This window comes from Alosa sapidissima, chromosome 3 (assembly GCF_018492685.1).
Source record: "Alosa sapidissima isolate fAloSap1 chromosome 3, fAloSap1.pri, whole genome shotgun sequence".
NCBI classification, from domain to species: Eukaryota; Metazoa; Chordata; class Actinopteri; order Clupeiformes; family Clupeidae; genus Alosa; species Alosa sapidissima.
Genome location: NC_055959.1, coordinates 34,329,851 through 34,348,181, shown reverse-complemented (window position 1 = coordinate 34,348,181; position 18,331 = coordinate 34,329,851). Strand labels below are relative to the sequence as shown.

Here is an 18,331-nt window from a genome sequence, read left to right as displayed (position 1 = left end):
GCACACTACGCAAAACAGGAACACAGGAACACAGCTAGTGTCCACTGCACACTACGCAGGACAGGAACACAGGAACACGGCTAGTGTCCACTGCATATTACGCAGGACAGGAACACAGGAACACAGGAACACGGCTAGTGTCCACTGCACACTACGCAAGACAGGAACACAGGAACATGGCTAGTGTCCACTGCACACTACGCAGGACAGGAACACAGGAACACGGCTAGTGTCCACTGCACATTATGCAGGACAGGAACACAGGAAACATGAACTGATGAACACACTAACACTGTCAAGCATATGCCTGAGTGTGTGAAAATGGGTATGATTTAGGTGTGGTGTGTGTGTGTGTGTGTGTATCAGTGTGTGTGTGTGTGTGTGTGTGTGTGTGTGTGTGTGTATCAGTGTGTGTGTGTGTGTGTGTGTGTGTGTGTGTGTGTGTGTGTGTGTGTGTGTGTGTGTGTGTGTATCAGTGTGTGTGTGTGTGTGTGCACTCAGCTGCTGCAGTCACAAGGTTGGCCAAGGACAGCATGGGAGGGGCAGGAGATGGATGAGGCTGTAAGACACTAATGATATCAGACTCCAGTTACAAACACACACACACCCACACACACGTACGCATCTCTCTCACACAAACACACACACCACCACAAAGACAAACCAAACAATGTCAATGTGTCATGTGTCAACAAAACTCTGTCGATTCAGACACACACCTATATATATATATATATATATATATATATATATATATATATATATATATATATATATATGAGTGTCCATATATATATGTGTGTGCGTGTGTGTGTGTGTGTGTGTGAGGGTATATATGGGTTATTGCAGACTCCATACTTTGCTGCCATACAGAGTGGCTCAAGTGCTGACTGGCATTTCAATTTGAGTTTTTTAATGACATATAAATGCCTTCTTGTTTTCTCTCTCTCTCTCTCTCTCTCTCTCTCTCTCTCTCTCTCCCTCCTTCTCTCTCTCTCCTCTAAGTGAGGTGTGACTCAGACAGTAGCATCTCTGTATTTGTCATAATTGTCTATTGTGACCAGTGGAGGAGATTTACCGGAAATTGTGTCTGTCCTCCACACCCCACACAACCACGCACACAAACACACACACACACTGACACAGCGCTCACACACTCACACTCACACAGACACATACACATACACAGTGCTCACACACACACGTACATACATACATACACTGACACAGCTGACACATGTGAACATAGAATAAATAATAGCATATGAGTGTGTGTGTGTGTGTGTGTGTGTGTGTGTGTGTGTGTGTGTGTGTGTGCGTGCGTCTCTCTCTCTCTCTCTCTCTCTCTCTCTCTCTCACACACACACACACACTCACAGGGACCTATGTGGACTCACATTAACACTCTTAGTTAGTGTATTTATGGTAGCGAGGACCTTTGATTGTTCATTATCAGATATCACTGGTCAACCATTACAGGAACACTGACAAGCTAACCATCTGTCCATCTGTGCTAGGAAGCACATGGGTAAACATATAGCCCCTTACATAGACACACACACACACACGCACACGCACATGCACAAACACACGCGCGCACACACACGCACACAGCGCACGCACGCACGCGCACGCACACGCACACGCACACACACACATAAAAGGAATCTGCCCGAAATCGCCCTGTCACTCCACTTGTGCTCTACTTGAGGGGTCAGTTCAGACAGGTTCGTGACCAGACCATGACCGACCGGTCAGTGGAAGCGTGCAGTGTGACAATCCACCAGAATCAGGTCAACGCAAGTGATGATTATTGATCTTGCGTGTGTGTGGAGTGAGACAGACCTCCATAATCAATCATATTTCCACGACAGACAACCCCTCCGCCAAACATACACTACACACACACACACACACACAGACACACACACACACAGACACAGACACACACACACACACTTTCATAAGTGCTTCCTCTCATGTCAGGGCGCTAATTGATCAGCACAGATGTATTGAGATGTGTAAGAGCTCTGTAATGGTCCTGGGATACGTCCTCTGTCCAAGAGCATGCTGTTTGCACTACACTAGCACACACACTCTCACATACACACACACACACTCACACACACAAGCCCACACACACACACGCCCACACATACTGGGAGGGCAGACATGATGAGGTGTACCGTCTGATGACCTTGAGTAGCCTGCTGGTCAAATCCAGCCAAATCCCAGATGCTGTATTTGAGAAACTATGTCTGACACACACACACACACACACACAGTTGCGGGATACAGCCAATCTCCATCTGTTACATCTCATAAAGCAAGCCAGGGCAAATACACCAAATATTTCTCCGGTTTTGGCTTTAAGTCATACACACACACACACACACACCCTCTCAAACCGATAAGAGTGTCACTCGTTATCTGTTGGTACATGAACTACCAGAGGGTGGACATTCTCTATGGAACTTACAGCAGGAAGGTCAGAGTGCAACATCAGCTTTCTCTCTCTCTCTCTCTCTCACACACACACACACAAATCAAATGGAAATCTCACAGGGAATCTCACAGTGCAGGCTACAGGACCGTATAAAGTCCTCATATAATAATATAGAATCTCACAGTGCAGGCTACAGGACCCTATAAAGCTCATATAATAATATAGAATCTCACAGTGCAGGCTACAGGACCCTATAAAGTCCATAATAATATAGAATCTCACAGTGCAGGCTACAGGACCCTATAAAGTCCTCATATAATAATATAGAATCTCACAGTGCAGGCTACAGGACCCTATAAAGTCCTCATATAATAATATAGAATCTCACAGTGCAGGCTACAGGACCCTATAAAGTCCTCATATAATATAGAATCTCACAGTGCAGGCTACAGGACCCTATAAAGCTCATATAATATAGAATCTCACAGTGCAGGCTACAGGACCCTATACAGTGAATAGGGCATAGCCAAGACCCCGTCCATTTTCAGAGGCCCAGTGTGCCAGCCATACAGTAGCCACAAAACCCACTTCCCCCTCATGCCCTGCCCCCCACCCCTCCTGGCACATCACACAGGTTTCCATGCCAACACATTATGGAATGTATGACTGGCCACCCATGATGCCCAAGGGAGAGAAGAGAGGAGAGGAGAGGAGAGAAGAGGAGATGAAAGGTAAGGAGAAAGGGGGGAGAGGAGAAGAGAGGAGAGAAAAGAGGATAGGAGGGGAGGAGAGAGGAGAAAAAAGAGGGGAGAGGAGAGAAAGAGGGGAGAGGGGGAGAATGGGAGAGGTAGAAGAGGGTCTGCAGCCCAGAGGTGAAATAGATGAAGGTGACCTACTTTCATATCTTAAATATGAGAGGCTATAACCTGCTTTTGCTCCATAAATATGGGCTATAGACCTGCTTTTGCTCCATATGAGAGGCTATAGACCTGCATTTGCACCATGAATATGGGCTATAGAGTATAGACCTGCTTTTGCTCCATATGAGAGGCTATAGACCTACACCATATGAGAGGCTATAGACCTGCATTTGCACCATATGAGAGACTATAGACTAGAGTCCACTCTAGCCTGTCTGTGAACTGTCCGGCTAACAGGGCTAGCTGGAGAGTGGTGTAATAGTCGGCTAACAGGGCTAGCTAGCTGGAGAGTGGTGGAATAGTTGGCTAACAGGGCTAGCTAGCTGGAGAGTGGTGGAATAGTCAGCTAACAGGGCTAGCTGGAGAGTGGTGGAATAGTTGGCTAACAAGGCTAGCTGGAGAGTGGTGAAATAGTCGGCTAACAGGGCTAGCTAGCTGGAGAGTGGTGGAATAGTCGGCTAACAGGGCTAGCTAGCTGGAGAGTGGTGGAATAGTTGGCTAACAGGGCTAGCTGGAGAGTGGTGGAATAGTCGGCTAACAGGGCTAGCTAGCTGGAGAGTGGTGGAATAGTCGGCTAACAAGGCTAGCTGGAGAGTGGTGGAATAGTCGGCTAACAGGGCTAGCTAGCTGGAGAGTGGTGGAATAGTCGGCTAACAAGGCTAGCTGGAGAGGGGACTCTCAGTGAAATGTGAAGTCGTCTGGAGGAACAAAAAATGGCAGCTATTTCAGTCGCTTCACTAGTGGACTTAAGACTAAGTATGCAAGCTCTAGCTCCAAAAGCACTTACCGTGCAAACTTAAGCTCCAATTTTTGACCGACTGGCCAATTCTGGGTTCATGCGTTGAGAATGTAAGTGCATGCTGCCACTCTGGACGGGGACAGGAGGAGCTGCACATGGGCTTGGGGGTAATGAATGCAGTTCCCTCAGACTAGACGGGGATAATCCAAGCCCCAGGCCAGGCTTACATTCCTTACACTACTAAACCCAATCACCCAGCGCTCATTCAAACCGTATTAGCCGGCCGCTAACAGCCCAGCACAGCACAGCACAGAAGGCACATCTTAGCAAAGCAAAGGAATGAGAGGACTTCTGCAAAGCCTTGAGAACAGACAACCAGTTCAAGCCGGTGAAACATGCTTAACATTGACAGCAAAAACCATTGGGTGTCATTCCCAGAACAGCCATGTTTGAATTCATGATGTGATTTATGTAACGATGGTGCACATGTCTCTACATGTTTGTGTGTGTGTGTGTGTGTAGAGTGCGCAGTAGGCATATCTGGTGCTTGTATCAACATTGCCTTAGCTTCCTAATAATAATCATCTATTGGTAAGACCTGGAGAAAAGTGTCGGAGGCAACACACACGCACACACACATACACAGAGATAGAGAGAGAAAACTATGCAAAGTGACTGAATGTGCACATAATGATGGAGAGGAGAGGAGAAGAGAGGAGAGGAGAGAGAGGAGAGGAGGGGAGAGGAGTGGAGAAGAGAGGAGAGGAGGCTTCAATTAAATCCTGTTCCACTACTCATGCCCTGCCAACCAGAACGACCAGTTCAAACAGCTGACATTTAACTGCTGCTGAGACACTATGTGTGTGTGTGTGTGTGTGTGTATGCATGAATGTCTTGTGTGTTTGTCAATGTGTGTATGTGTGTGTGTGCGTGCGTGTGTTTGTGTATATGTATGAGTTTCTAAATGTGTGTTTGTCAATGTGCGTATGTGTGTGTGTGCTTACAGACTGTGTTTGTCTTCTCCATTATGTTTCATTCTTAGACACACCTATGATTACCGAGTGACACATCCTACATTCAACTAATCATTATCTGATGTGAATGCAGTTACAGTCACGCGCACATACGCGCACACACGCGCACACACACACACTGCTCAGGCAATTGCAGGTGACCTAGTGCTTGGTTAAGGTGGAAAAGAACAGAAAACATGTAGCCCACCGATCAGCCTGATTATTATGAAGTCTGATTATTATCAAGTCCGTTTAGCCTGATTATTACGAAGTCTGATTATTATCAAGTCCGTTTAGCCTGATTATTATGAAGTCTGATTATTATCAAGTCCATTTGGCCTGATTATTATCAAGTCTGATTAGCCTGATTATTATGAAGTCTGTTTAGCTTGATTATTATCAAGTCCGTTTAGCCTGATTATTATCAAGTCCATTTCAGGAAAAGAGAGTCAACCTGACAATAAGAAGACAGTAAAACTGTAAAGCAAAATGCTGACCACGTCCTCTACATATGCATGCCTACCGACCCACACCAGTGGAGGCCACGCAGCTTATCCAGGTGTTGCAGCAGAGAAGAGAGTTGAAGAATGTATCTGTGGAAACCTCATTAGTGAGAAAACTGTGAGGCATCAGGCAAGGATTATATTGTGGGGCGCTCAAGAATCTTTGATAACCGGCAACCAGGAAACCCACGTCAGGAATCACATTACAAGCCGTAACATGTTGATGCAATCAACCCTGTAGAAGTTCTTCAGAAGTCGAGCATAATGACAAAGCAAGCGTAGGAAAACTGCAACACACAGCACACATTAATGACCACATTCACATTCTATAAAACCCCTCTAACGGTTTGTGTGCAGTCAGCTGTCATTCAGCCACTCCTGTGGGCGTCATTTGACGGCTGCTCCTGTCCTGCCTGCTGCTGTCGGTGGACGGCCACTGTGAGGGTTCTATAGGGCTGGACGGCCACTGTGAGGGTTCTATAGGGCTGGACAGGATCAAACGAACCTTCTCCTCCCTGATCTACTGCCCAGTGAGCCAGCCAATCAGCCTGGACCAGCCAAACACACTTGAATGGCAATAACCAGAAATTAAAGTGGGAACTGCTGTTCACTTGTGTGGATACCTTGGTATAAGTGTAAGTAAGTATAGTATACATACTCTTTTGATCCCGTGAGGGAAATTTGGTCTCTGCATTTATCCCAATCCGTGAATTAGTGAAACACACACAGCACACAGTGAACACACAGTGAGGTGAAGCACACACTAATCCCGGCGCAGTGAGCTGCCTGCTACAACAGCAGGCGCTCTGGGAGCAGTGAGGGGTTAGGTGCCTTGCTCAAGGGCACTTCAGCCATTCCTACTGGTCGGGGTTCGAACCGGCAACCCTCCGGTTACAAGTCCGAAGTCCAGACAAGGAAGGGACAGGACATTTTGGTGAAATTGTGAAGTGAAGTGATCTGGTCTAGAAATGTCTGGGGGGAAACAATGATGGTGTATGGTGTCCTGAAGGCGAACAGGTTGAGTTGAAGTTGAGCTGGGCTTAATTTACTGGCCCATGAGCCAGCAGCCTGAAGCAGCCTGCAACACAGGGTATCTGCTGATGCTGCAGCCGCGCTCGGACGGAACACCGGGTAATTAGCGCTCGTTAATTAAATCAGAGCCGATCAATTGTGCTCGGAGCTCCGCAGCTTACCCCCTCATGCAATATAGCCCCCCCGGCGAAGATCACCCGACATCAATACCATGGCAACGAGGAGTACCTGCACATTAACTTCAGCTAAGCTAAGGAAAGTTGGAAGTTGGAAAATGACATAAAGAGAACAATAAGCCTATAAGCATACGCAATATGGTCAATAAAAACAATGGTAAAAAAAACTCATTTAGAAACATATGCCTTGGACATATCCCTTTGTTTACCTTTTTAAAATGATAAACCATCCATCTTTGCTCGGCAGTAAGAGAAGCACGTTATGATGAGTCTGAGCAGGTGTGTGTGTGTGTGTGTGTGTGTGTCGTGGCTGGGCGAATGCGTGACGTCTTGGCTGCACGCGGTGTTCGGAAAAACACACGGGCATGTTAATATTTGATAGCAGTGTGTCTGGCTCCGCCTCTGTCTCTGCTCTGCTCCACCCCTGGGTAGGAGAGGACATCTTCCCCCCACAGACAGATAATGGAATGTGTGGGCAGACGACATCCGGCTCTGATCCGGCCCTGTCCTGGCCCACAGACAGCTGCTCTCACTAAGAAACACGTCCTAAAAATCACCACAAAAACACTGTCCTCATTTTAATGACAAGCATGCATCATCAAAACTCCTGAGTCCAATCTTCTTTGGTGTGCGGTTTGAGCCAACAACATTATCATTTATTTATCCGTGCACAAACACACCTAATATTTATGGAAAGCACCCTTTAAAAATGAGGAGTTTCTGTTTGTGGCTGCATCTCGTACACGCACACACACCCACAGCTGCAGAGAGATGACACAGGGCTGGTGACGATGAGTAATGATGGTCCTTGAGCAATCACGCTGTCCAGTCTTCTGACACTGTGTCCTCCACACACACTAGGGTGTCACACGAAACAGACAAATTGGATAACTGTGTGTGTGTGTGTGTGTGTGGATAATACATATACACAAACACACACTTCAGCTGATTTTGTGTGTGTGTGTGTGCGCATAAGCAGATAAATTCCTAATACGTACAGTATTTTTAAGTCTTTTATATAACTGAGGTCCACTGGTGTATGGCTCCATGTGGACGATAGGGCAAGAAGAGATGCCTAGCAACGAGAAGAGATGCCTAGCAACGGACCCCAATTGGGGGCATCTGCAGTCGCATTCTGCTTGCTTGTGCCCCCAGGCTGAGAGTGAGTCATGTGGGTCTGCTTTGTAACATTTGGCCAAGACTGATACTGACCTACACACACACACACACACACACACACACACACACACACCTTCTTTGTCGATGGCAGCAAAACTATTGAGTTACGGTGCCTCAAATAGGCCTCCTCATCAATTATGCAAAAGTGCAGTACTTAACCTGTCGTGGCAAAGATGTGGATCAATAGGAAATCTCACTGTTGTTCTGCTGTGTCCCTGGGCCCACTGATCTGGAAGCAATACTTTATGAGAGCCAATAATGCGAGCAGAGGATGTGGTCTAAAAACGTCCGTGTGGAAACCATAGTTCATCTGAGTCATCTGCGTGAAAATCACACAAGGTTCGACAGTGATTTTTGACCAGAAATGTTTGCGTGCAAAGGTCAATTGGGAGTGTTCTAGAAATGACTGTGTGGGGTATTTTGGACTTGGACTAACCGTCTGGATGACTTTAGTGATGTTCTACTGTACAATGGACTTGGACTAACCGTCTGGGTGACTTTAGTGATGTTCTACTGTACAATGGACTTGGATGCCTGTCTGGATGACTTTAGTGATGTTCTACTGTACAATGGACTTGGATGCCTGTCTGGATGACTTTAGTGATGTTCTACTGTACAATGGACTTGGACTAACCGTCTGGGTGACTTTAGTGATGTTCTACTGTACAATGGACTTGGACTAACCGTCTGGGTGACTTTAGTGATGTTCTACTGTACAATGGACTTGGATGCCTGTCTGGATGACTTTAGTGATGTTCTACTGTACAATGGACTTGGATGCCTGTCTGGATGACTTTAGTGATGTTCTACTGTACAATGGACTTGGACTAACCGTCTGGGTGACTTTAGTGATGTTCTACTGTACAATGGACTTGGACTAACCGTCTGGGTGACTTTAGTGATGTTCTACTGTACAATGGACTTGGACTAACCGTCTGGATGACTTTAGTGATGTTCTACTGTACAATGGACTTGGACTAACCGTCTGGGTGACTTTAGTGATGTTCTACTGTACAATGGACTTGGACTAACCGTCTGGGTGACTTTAGTGATGTTCTACTGTACAATGGACTTGGACTAACCGTCTGGGTGACTTTAGTGATGTTCTACTGTACAATGGACTTGGACTAACCGTCTGGATGACTTTAGTGAGTTGCTCCTGTGCTCCCTGGGGCAGCTGAAGTGGAGACGAGCTTCATTTGGGGCGTAAATGAGCACAGGGCCTCGGCTCTGGTAGCGTCTGTGCGAGCCAGATGGTCCAGTTTGCCCTCAGCCACAGCAGGCATCACAAGACACAGCGCCTCACCTCCACAAAGGAGACTCACACAGAGTACAGAGAGCGCTCACGTCAGGGCAGGACACGGGGACCCTACGGTGGTCATTCCACTGAAAATTTAAATTCCATAAACACACACACATACACACATACACACACACACACACACACACACACACACACACACAGACACTGTAGCGGACCGCTCCATATTCTTTATAATAAAAATGTATATATTAGCCTACTTTAGGCTTATCCAACCGGGTTGCTTAAACGCAATTGGGGTTGTTAACGTCACGCAGTCAGCTGACGATAAAAGGCTGCTTAGCCTAACCTGCGGGGGGAGAGAGCGCTAATTACCAGGAAGCTCTATCGGAGAGAGTGATTACCGAGGGCATGTGAGACATGGCGGGAGCATTTTAAACAGAACATTCACACTGGATAGTTACATTGGATTCCTCTGGATCGTACCCTTGTGGATTAATCCCTTTAAGGAATTACTATGAAGCAGCGCGGATCCTGAGCAAAATGGGACCGGCTCAAACTACTTTGTTTTGCGCACGACGGAATGAATCGGCAGCATGGCAAGAGGTTTTCCTTTTTTCTTGTCAAGGTGTTACGAAGATCCCTGGTTCAAGTCGTAGGCCTACTCTGCAGTTCCCCTGGCTAGTCTGCCGCTGGTAACTCAACACTCATCTCCGAGTTCACGTTTCCCTTCCACCAGTAGCCTATACAACTAATTCCACATATTCCACAACTCACTTTCCTTCAGTGACTCAGACTCTTCCATACTTTCCCTTTATTTAATTTGTGTAGGAATATTTTTGGTTTAACTTAAACTATCACAATATATGATTTGAAACTTATAAAACGTGTTTGTGTTGTTTGATTTGTGTGATAGTTTCGCTGTAACGGTGGCTACATTTGAATTGGCAGCAAATACTGCCTGGCACCCCAGAGACAATTTAATCTCTAAATTTAAAAAATAAGATTCAGATTAGTCACGTTACAACACACACACACACACTGTATGATCAAGCAGCAGGCTTCTCTTCCAGTTTCCGGACTTCTGTCACTATTCTACTAATACATGTATAATAACTTTTGAACAAAAGGTGACATTGATTCTGTTTTTTTTTTTACTAAGTAGAAGACAAAATTGTGAATCTCTCATACACTCTAGGTTTCTGTCCATTTTTAACAGAAATTGGGGGTGAAATGGGGGTGAACCTTGACAAACTGATATTTTCGTGTTTTTTGGGGTTGAATTTTGAAGAGATTTTTTACAAATTACCAGTATGTGTGTTCTCCTCAAACTTATGAATTATATTTTATACCCTTTCAATGGGCTACTTCACCTGATTACAATGGTGGATATATTGTATCTCTGTCATGTAACATAACCACACAATACACCTTTTGGCAATCTGTGAAGGGTTAACTCCTCATTTGAGTGCATTTGTGTGTGCTGCAAGCACCCGGATGGTGCTCTCATAAAGGTCAAAAAGTTGAGTGTGGAAAGCTGGACACCTTTAGCCCTCAATGGTCGCCCTTTTGGCTACATAGTGAAAGGGGAGGGACCATTTTTAAACTCGTGATAATGGTGAGGAGGAACCTGGAGCAGCAGACGTGGAAAGTGCACCTTACGGAGGTACAAGCAAGTTATACCATTAAACTGGTCATGCTTTGACACAGCGACTATGTGGTGGAAAACGCACCTTACGGAGGTACAAGCAAGTTATACCATTAAACTGGTCATGCTTTGACAGAGCGACTATGTGGTGGAAAATGCACCTTACGGATATACAAGCAATAAATTCATCAATTAATTGTTGAAGCCCTATTTTCTTATTGTATTGCAATGGTTTTGCTTTACATGGAGAAGGGAATAGAAAACGACCCAATGTGGATTCAGTGGATTGATCATTCAGCCCAGAGAAACTGCTAAACATCCTCTTAGACATGACACCCTGGTATAGCTTCACATTGTGCAAATGTGATATCACCCTGACTACATGAGGCAGACAAAATGGTAGATTCAACCAATAACATTCACAGCGTAAAGCCGTCAGTGTACTCAAACCAGCGACCGCGTCCTACATCTGTCGCATGGAGCAGACAGTAGGGGCTTGAGGCGGCCGCTGGAAGCGTCTCGTGCGTCTTGACTTGCCAAGATGGGTTCTCAGCACGTTCCGTATTTGGTTTAATGGGCCGAGAGAAGCAGGGGAGAGGAGAAGCACCATGGCAGCTCTGTGGGGGAGCAGGGTGCTGATGCGCGGCAGCATCAGAGTCTAACGCATGGATGGGGGTTAATTGGGCCATGATCAGGGCTACTGGCCTGGAAGAGGTTAGCAAAGCAAAGCTAATTACAGCTGCCGATCCTACTCTTGTGTGTGTACGTGTACGTGTGTGTGTGTGTGTGTGTACGTGTGTGTGTGTGTGTACGTGTGTGTGTGTGTGTACGTGTGTGTGTGTGTGTGTGTGTGGGGGGGGGGGGGGGGGGGCTGGGGAGTACACATTATCACTGTATGCAAGTTTGCACAAACATACTGCATGTCCTCATACACATTGATACTTTAACACACAGAAAGAAGAGGAGAGAGAGCAGGCAGAGAGGGACATTAGCACTCTTGATTAAATAACAAAAGATGGATGAGGCAGTAGATTGAAGTGCTCATTGATGCACTAACAATGCAAGGAGAGGCCACTTCCCCTGAGAGATCGCTTGTCACTCAGTCTCTCTCCTCTCTCTCTCTCTCCCCTCTCTCTCTCACACATTCTCTCTCTCTCTCTCTCATTCTCTCTCTCTCTCTCTGATTTTTTTCTTTATGAGTCCAGCTGCTGTGTTGGTATTCCTTTGTGATGTTGAGCTAACATGCTTCGTGGCTTTTCAACCTCTGAATGGCCAGGTCTCTCTCTAGTGTTCTCTCTGAGAGTCTTTTCTTTCCCATTTTCATCTCAATAGAAACAGATGCGCTGTTGAACTATTCACAGCACCGCAGCCACGCAGCCACACACACACACACACACACACACACACACACATACCACCACAGCCACAGCCACACACACACACACACACACACACACTTTCAGCAACAGGTGGGACAGGGATTGGGTCATTTCCCAAAAGCGTTTTATCCAGGTCACTTCTGGGTAGTACTAGTAAAAGCTTGTGGAGAAGGACATCAACCTTGAGCCTTTGCAGCATGGTTATGAAGGGCAAATGCAGTCACAAATGATAGCCACTACCAGGGCGACTCCAGTATTGAACACAAATCCTAATGAACCAGTGATAGGAGAGAGCTTAAAATCCATAATCTCCATCATATCAAAGCCTGCAGTTTCAGTAAGCTATCGTCGGAGATTCAAGGACAGTGAGCTGTGCTAATCCCCATGAAACGGACGGTGTGTGTGTGTGTGTGTGTGTGTACAGTGTGTGTGTGTGTGTACAGTATGTGTGTGTTTCTGTGTGTGTTCGCGTCGTGCACTCCACCAGACAAGAGGCCGCAAGGCATGTACACACACACACACACACACACACCCATGTGGGTCTCCCAGGCCGGGAGCCCTGTCTGGGGACAATGTCCCCGTTGTGAGCGGGCTAAGGGTTCTTAACGCGGCCGCTGCCTCTTCACCACATCAGCTGCCCCCGGATGCACACACACAAAGCCCTGCATTCTGCATTCTCCCACAGGCCCTGATGGACACACACACACACACACATTGCCACAGTGTGTTCAAGTCCCAGCCATCACCTCCTCCAAAAAAAACATAACAAACACTGCCGACTAGCTCATTAGGAGCGAGTGTGTGTGTGTGTGTGTGTGTGTGTGTGAGTGAGAGAGAGAGAAAGAGAGAGGAAAAGAAACGATGATAACATGTTGCTGACCATTAATAAGCGTTTTCTGACAGATTATACGGTAATGACACATTTACTATCAGTGCAGCCGTTTTGAGAGAGAGGAAAGCAAATGAAAAGAGATAAAAAGCGATAGAAAGAAAGAAAGAAAGAAAGAAAGAAAGAAGGAAAGAGGAATGCAATAATGATAAAGAGGAATGCAATAATGATAAAGAGACGGCGCGTTGATCCTCTCGCATTGAAGTGTGCGTTCTTTTGGGTGTGTGTTTGGGTGACGAGTAGCCAAAACGAATCGAGTTGAGTTGAGAGGGTCCTTCTGAGAAACTCTCTTCAGAGACAGAGAGGGGGCTTGATGGCAGAGAGGGGTGTTTGATGGCAGAGAGGGGCAATTGATGGCAGAGAGGGGCAATTGATGGCAGAGAGGGGCAATTGATGGCAGAGAGGGGCAATTGATGGCAGAGAGGGGCAATTGATGGCAGAGAGGGGCGTTTGATGACAGAGAGGGGTGTTTGATGGCAGAGGGGGGCATTTGATGACAGAGAGGGGTGTTTGATGGCAGAGAGGGGCGTTTGATGGCAGAGAGGGGCAATTGATGACAGAGAGGGGCGTTTGATGACAGAGAGGGGTGTTTGATGGCAGAGAGGGGCGTTTGATGACAGAGAGGGGCAATTGATGACAGAGAGGGGCGTTTGATGACAGAGAGGGCCTCTACAGCAGTGCTCTGGGGTGCTTTCAGGCCCTCAGTTTATATGACATAGTGCAGAAGCTTTCTGTGATCCCCAGACTTACACACTCTCGAGATGCCATCCTCTCTGAGAACAATCACAGGCCCCCACCCAGGAAGAGGACCACCAGCAGCTACGGGAGCCAGCCACCGCACACACACAGAGGCTGACCACCAGCTAAACAAACACTCCTCAATGGGTGCAGCAGTCACACACACACACACACACACACACACACACAGCACAACAACCTCAACATCACAAAGACATAAAACAAACTGTAGTACAGCAGTGGCATTACAAACGTGTGTCCTCCCCAACACAAACACACACACACACAGAGCACAACCCATTACAACTGCACACAAACACTGTACAATAGCGTCACCATCACACACACACACTGATGGCCTCACCCCAAACAAACACAATGCACAAGGCTCCCAAGCTGCTGCAAGTGAGGAAGCCATGCAGGGCCGTGACATGAGCACAAAAGGAGCTCTCTCCCTCCCTCGGCTCTCTCTCTGCTGTCAAAGCCCAGACCCAGGCCCAGGCCCAGCACAATACACCTCAGACACACACACACAGCACAATACACCTCAGACACACACACACAGCACAATACACCTCAGACACACACACTGGAACACAGCTCTTTCTGCTGTTAAAGCCCAGACTCAGGCCCAGCACAACACACATCAGACACACAGAGACAGAGAGAGAGAGTGGGGGTGGAGAGAGGGGTGGGGAGAGAGAGAGAGAGAGAGAGAGAGTAAGTATGTGTGTACTACAGTGAGAGAAAGAGAGTTTATGAGGGAGAAAGAAGTCCTGTGCTGCATTCCTCCCTTATCAGCAGAGAGAATCCACCGTGCTCACAGCAGCACACCTGAAGACCAGCCTGGTGCCACGTGGCCTGCTCAGTCCAGTGAGCACCTCACCTCACCGCGCTAGCTAGCTAGACCCAAGGTCACCCTTCATGTAAGCGAACGCTGCGAGCAGAGATATTTTGGGAGCAGGAAACATGTCGTCTCTCGATCAAGTGTGGGGCACTGACCACGCGTGTCTGTAAACAGAGCCGCTCATCAGCAGTGCTGAGCCAGCAGAGCTGGGAGAGGAACCCGTGAGCCCTCAGAACAGGAGAACCGCTGAGGCCAGAATACTAGAACCTGAACCGGAACCCACCCAGACCTGACCTGGCGCCGGATCTGTTCAGTTCAGTTGCTGTATTTGTCCTGAAGGATTTCTTTCATTCTGCTTTTAAACAATCCAAGATTACACACACATGCACATTGCACACACTTTTGTAGGTATGGGAAGAGAGTTGCACACACACACAGACACACACATATGCACACACTGTTGTAGGTATGGGAAGAGAGTTGCACACGCACACACACACACACACACACACACACACACACACACACACTGTTGTAGGTATGGGAAGAGAGTTGCACACACACACACACACACACGCACACACTGTTGTAGGTATGGAAAGAGAGTTGCACACACACACACACGCACACACACACACACACACACACACTGTTATAGGTATGGAAAGAGAGTTGCACACACACACACACACGCACACACACACACACACACACACACGCACACACTGTTGTAGGTATGGGAAGAGAGTTGTGTACACGTGTACACACACACACACACACACACACACACACACACACACACACACACACGGTTATAGGTATGGGAAGAGAGTTGCACACACACACACACACACACTGTTATAGATATGGGAAGAGGGTTGCACCAGAGACTGCAGTAGCAGAAAATGTTTAGAGACGATTCTGAACAGGATGTCAGACCACAGTGAGTACACACACATACACATGCACACACACACATGCACACACGGAGTACAAATACACACTGAGCCATTGAGGAGGAGCAGTTGGGGGTTAGGTGCTTTGCTCAAAGGCACCTCATCGTGCTCATAATATAGAGCCATAATACACCTGAGAGGAGAGCAGAGGAGAGGGGGGGAAGAGAAGAGGAGAGGAGAAAAGGAGAGAAGAGGACAGAAGGGGAGAAAAAGAGAGGAGAGGAGAGGAGAGGAGAGGGGAGGGAGAGAAGAGAAGAGGAGAGGGGAGGAAAGGAGAGAAGAGGAAAGGAGAGGAGAGGAAAGGAGAGATGATGAGAAGCACAGCAGAGGAGAGGAAAAGAGATAGAGGGGAAACAGAGGGGTGTTGATTGACATGAGGCTAAGAGAGGGTTAAGGATCAGAAGTGGGGAAAAGACGCTGATGAGAGGTAATGGGGGGGGGGGGGGGGGGGGGTAATGAGCGTCGTCAGAATTAGAAGAGAGTGGAAGAGAAAATCAGCGAGGCAAGGACATCCTAAAACAGAAGAGATGAGAGACTAGGTGTCCCAAAAATCTAGCTGAGCCTTTAGTACCATCAGAAGCAGGTTGTGTTTAATTAGGCTACTGCCACCCAGCATCCCCTGGGCTTGAGCTCATTTAACTGGAGCACCAGTGGCATTTAATAGCCCCCCTAAAGCACTTAGGGCAGTAAGTAGCATCATCTCTAGCAGCCGCACTGTATGAGTGCTAATCATGTCTGCTAGCCTGTAGGGCGTGTCATGTCTGAATAATCCCAGCAATTAAGCCAACACCATCCACAGCCTCACACGCTGGAGCAGCTCTCGAAGCATTCTTGGCATAACTAATCCTGAACTGATCTTCCAAGTAGGCTAATCCCAAGGAGGTTCAAGGGAGTAGGCTAACGCGTAGAGATGGCAGCTAGTGATTTTAATCTCGTTAGGGTGAACAGACAGACAGGCAGGCCTGGCGGTATGTAGGAGTTTAGCTGTCCAGCAGGTCGTGTGCGTGTGTGTGTGGGAAGTGTATGCTGAAAAGATTTTTGAACGGGATCTGTCTGTCAGTCTGTGACACACACACACACACACACACACACAGCACTGATATCGTGGTTCCATGCCCTCACATGCCCAGTGGGAGCGTCATGTTACATCAGGCTGGCGGTGGCCACCACTACGCCGCCATAAACACCAATCATAGCGCTATCTCCATCTGGGACCCTCCTTTTCAGGGGGAGAGAGAGAGAAGAAGAAGACTTAGGATGTTGGGGAAAAAAATGAATAACGACAGAAAACAGGAAGCAGAACAAACTGGACTTACAAAAATACCTAGCCATCACACAATAATGATTTAGTAGACTTTCGGCCCATAGGCCTATGCAAAGTAGATCCAATCACTAAACTCACAACTGTTTATGACTGTATTCATCAATTAATACTTGGTTAATCGCTAGGGGGAAAACGTTATTCCAGTATGGTCTTTCAACATAAAACGATAACTATTTTAACTTAGACAGAAGAACCGACCATCAGTCACAACACAATGGTTCTCAGCTGGGAGAATGCCACATTTCCTGGCTTCACTCGACACCTACAAAAGTGAGCGGCAGTCATTCCGTTTTGTTTTGTTTTGGCAGCAGAACATTGCAATAATGTTCACGTCACCTGACATGGCTAACAGCTAGAAATCTGTGCTCATGTTAGCTACTGTACATGTAGTCTGCAATGCTACGGAGACCACTGAACAAATGGGATCTGCACCCCGTTTAAAACGACAACACGGCGGGCGGAAAAGGCAACTTCACGCGCAGAGACGTCTGGAGAATGACGTTATGGGATCTTGCTAGGTAACGCTTCCACCTTCCATGATCACGCTAGCAAAGGATTGTTTTGGGCTCCACCAAATGGTAAACATCTAGCCATGTGAGGTATTACCATAGGGTATTACTAATGTAATACATAGATTTAACGTTACCGTCATAAATGGGGTTTACGTCCTTCGCATTGAAGATACACGACAGTAGGCTACCGGCGAACTACGACTATTACCACGGTTGTCAACACATGTAAACATAACAATCATAATCCACTTTGCAAACAACAATTAAATAGATTGACGCATTATCCCGTTAGATGTACCTTATGGTGGGAACTTGTTGATAAATCCTTTCCTCCTTTGGTTTTCCCAGCGACAAAAGGCAGCACAGCTCGTGGGGTGGTAGATAGCTTGCTATGCTCTAGTGTTAATGTTTTTAATAAAATGCAAACATAGCCTTCTATTCCTCTACATTGATCTACTTCATTGTGGATTGCTGTATAGTGCGCTCCATAAATATATAGCCTACTGTAGGTAACGATCACGATCGCTTTCCGACTGCAGTACTCGCTGGGGTTGTGTGTCCGTCTGGCAGGCGGTGTTCCTTTACTTGTGCTCCAGATTTTTTTTCTATGAACTACACGCTAGCACAGCTGACGCTGACGTAGTCAAGAACACACAACGAGACAGCGCCTCCGTCGCTTTAACCACAGACTTCAATATTGCACCAAAGCTTTTACAATCCAGTTAGGCTAAGAGTTCAGGTGAACCATAACGGTTTGGGCCTACTTAAA

At 47.0% G+C, this 18,331-nt stretch overlaps 1 protein-coding gene across 7 annotated transcripts in view; it reads right to left on the bottom strand.

The window, feature by feature from the left end:
• Positions 1-18,225, bottom strand: part of ccser2b (coiled-coil serine-rich protein 2b) — an 83,604-nt gene extending 65,379 nt beyond the window's left edge. For 5 of the 7 annotated variants that reach the window (XM_042085228.1, XM_042085232.1, XM_042085231.1 and 2 more), the window contains exon 1: positions 17,861-18,225. The gene's annotated coding sequence lies outside the window, so the exon portion shown is untranslated. Of the gene's footprint in view, positions 1-9,140; positions 9,395-17,860 lie in introns of all 7 variants that reach the window. The other 2 variants (XM_042085229.1, XM_042085234.1) reach the window with 2 other exon arrangements.
• Between the last annotated feature and the right edge of the window lie 106 nt (positions 18,226-18,331).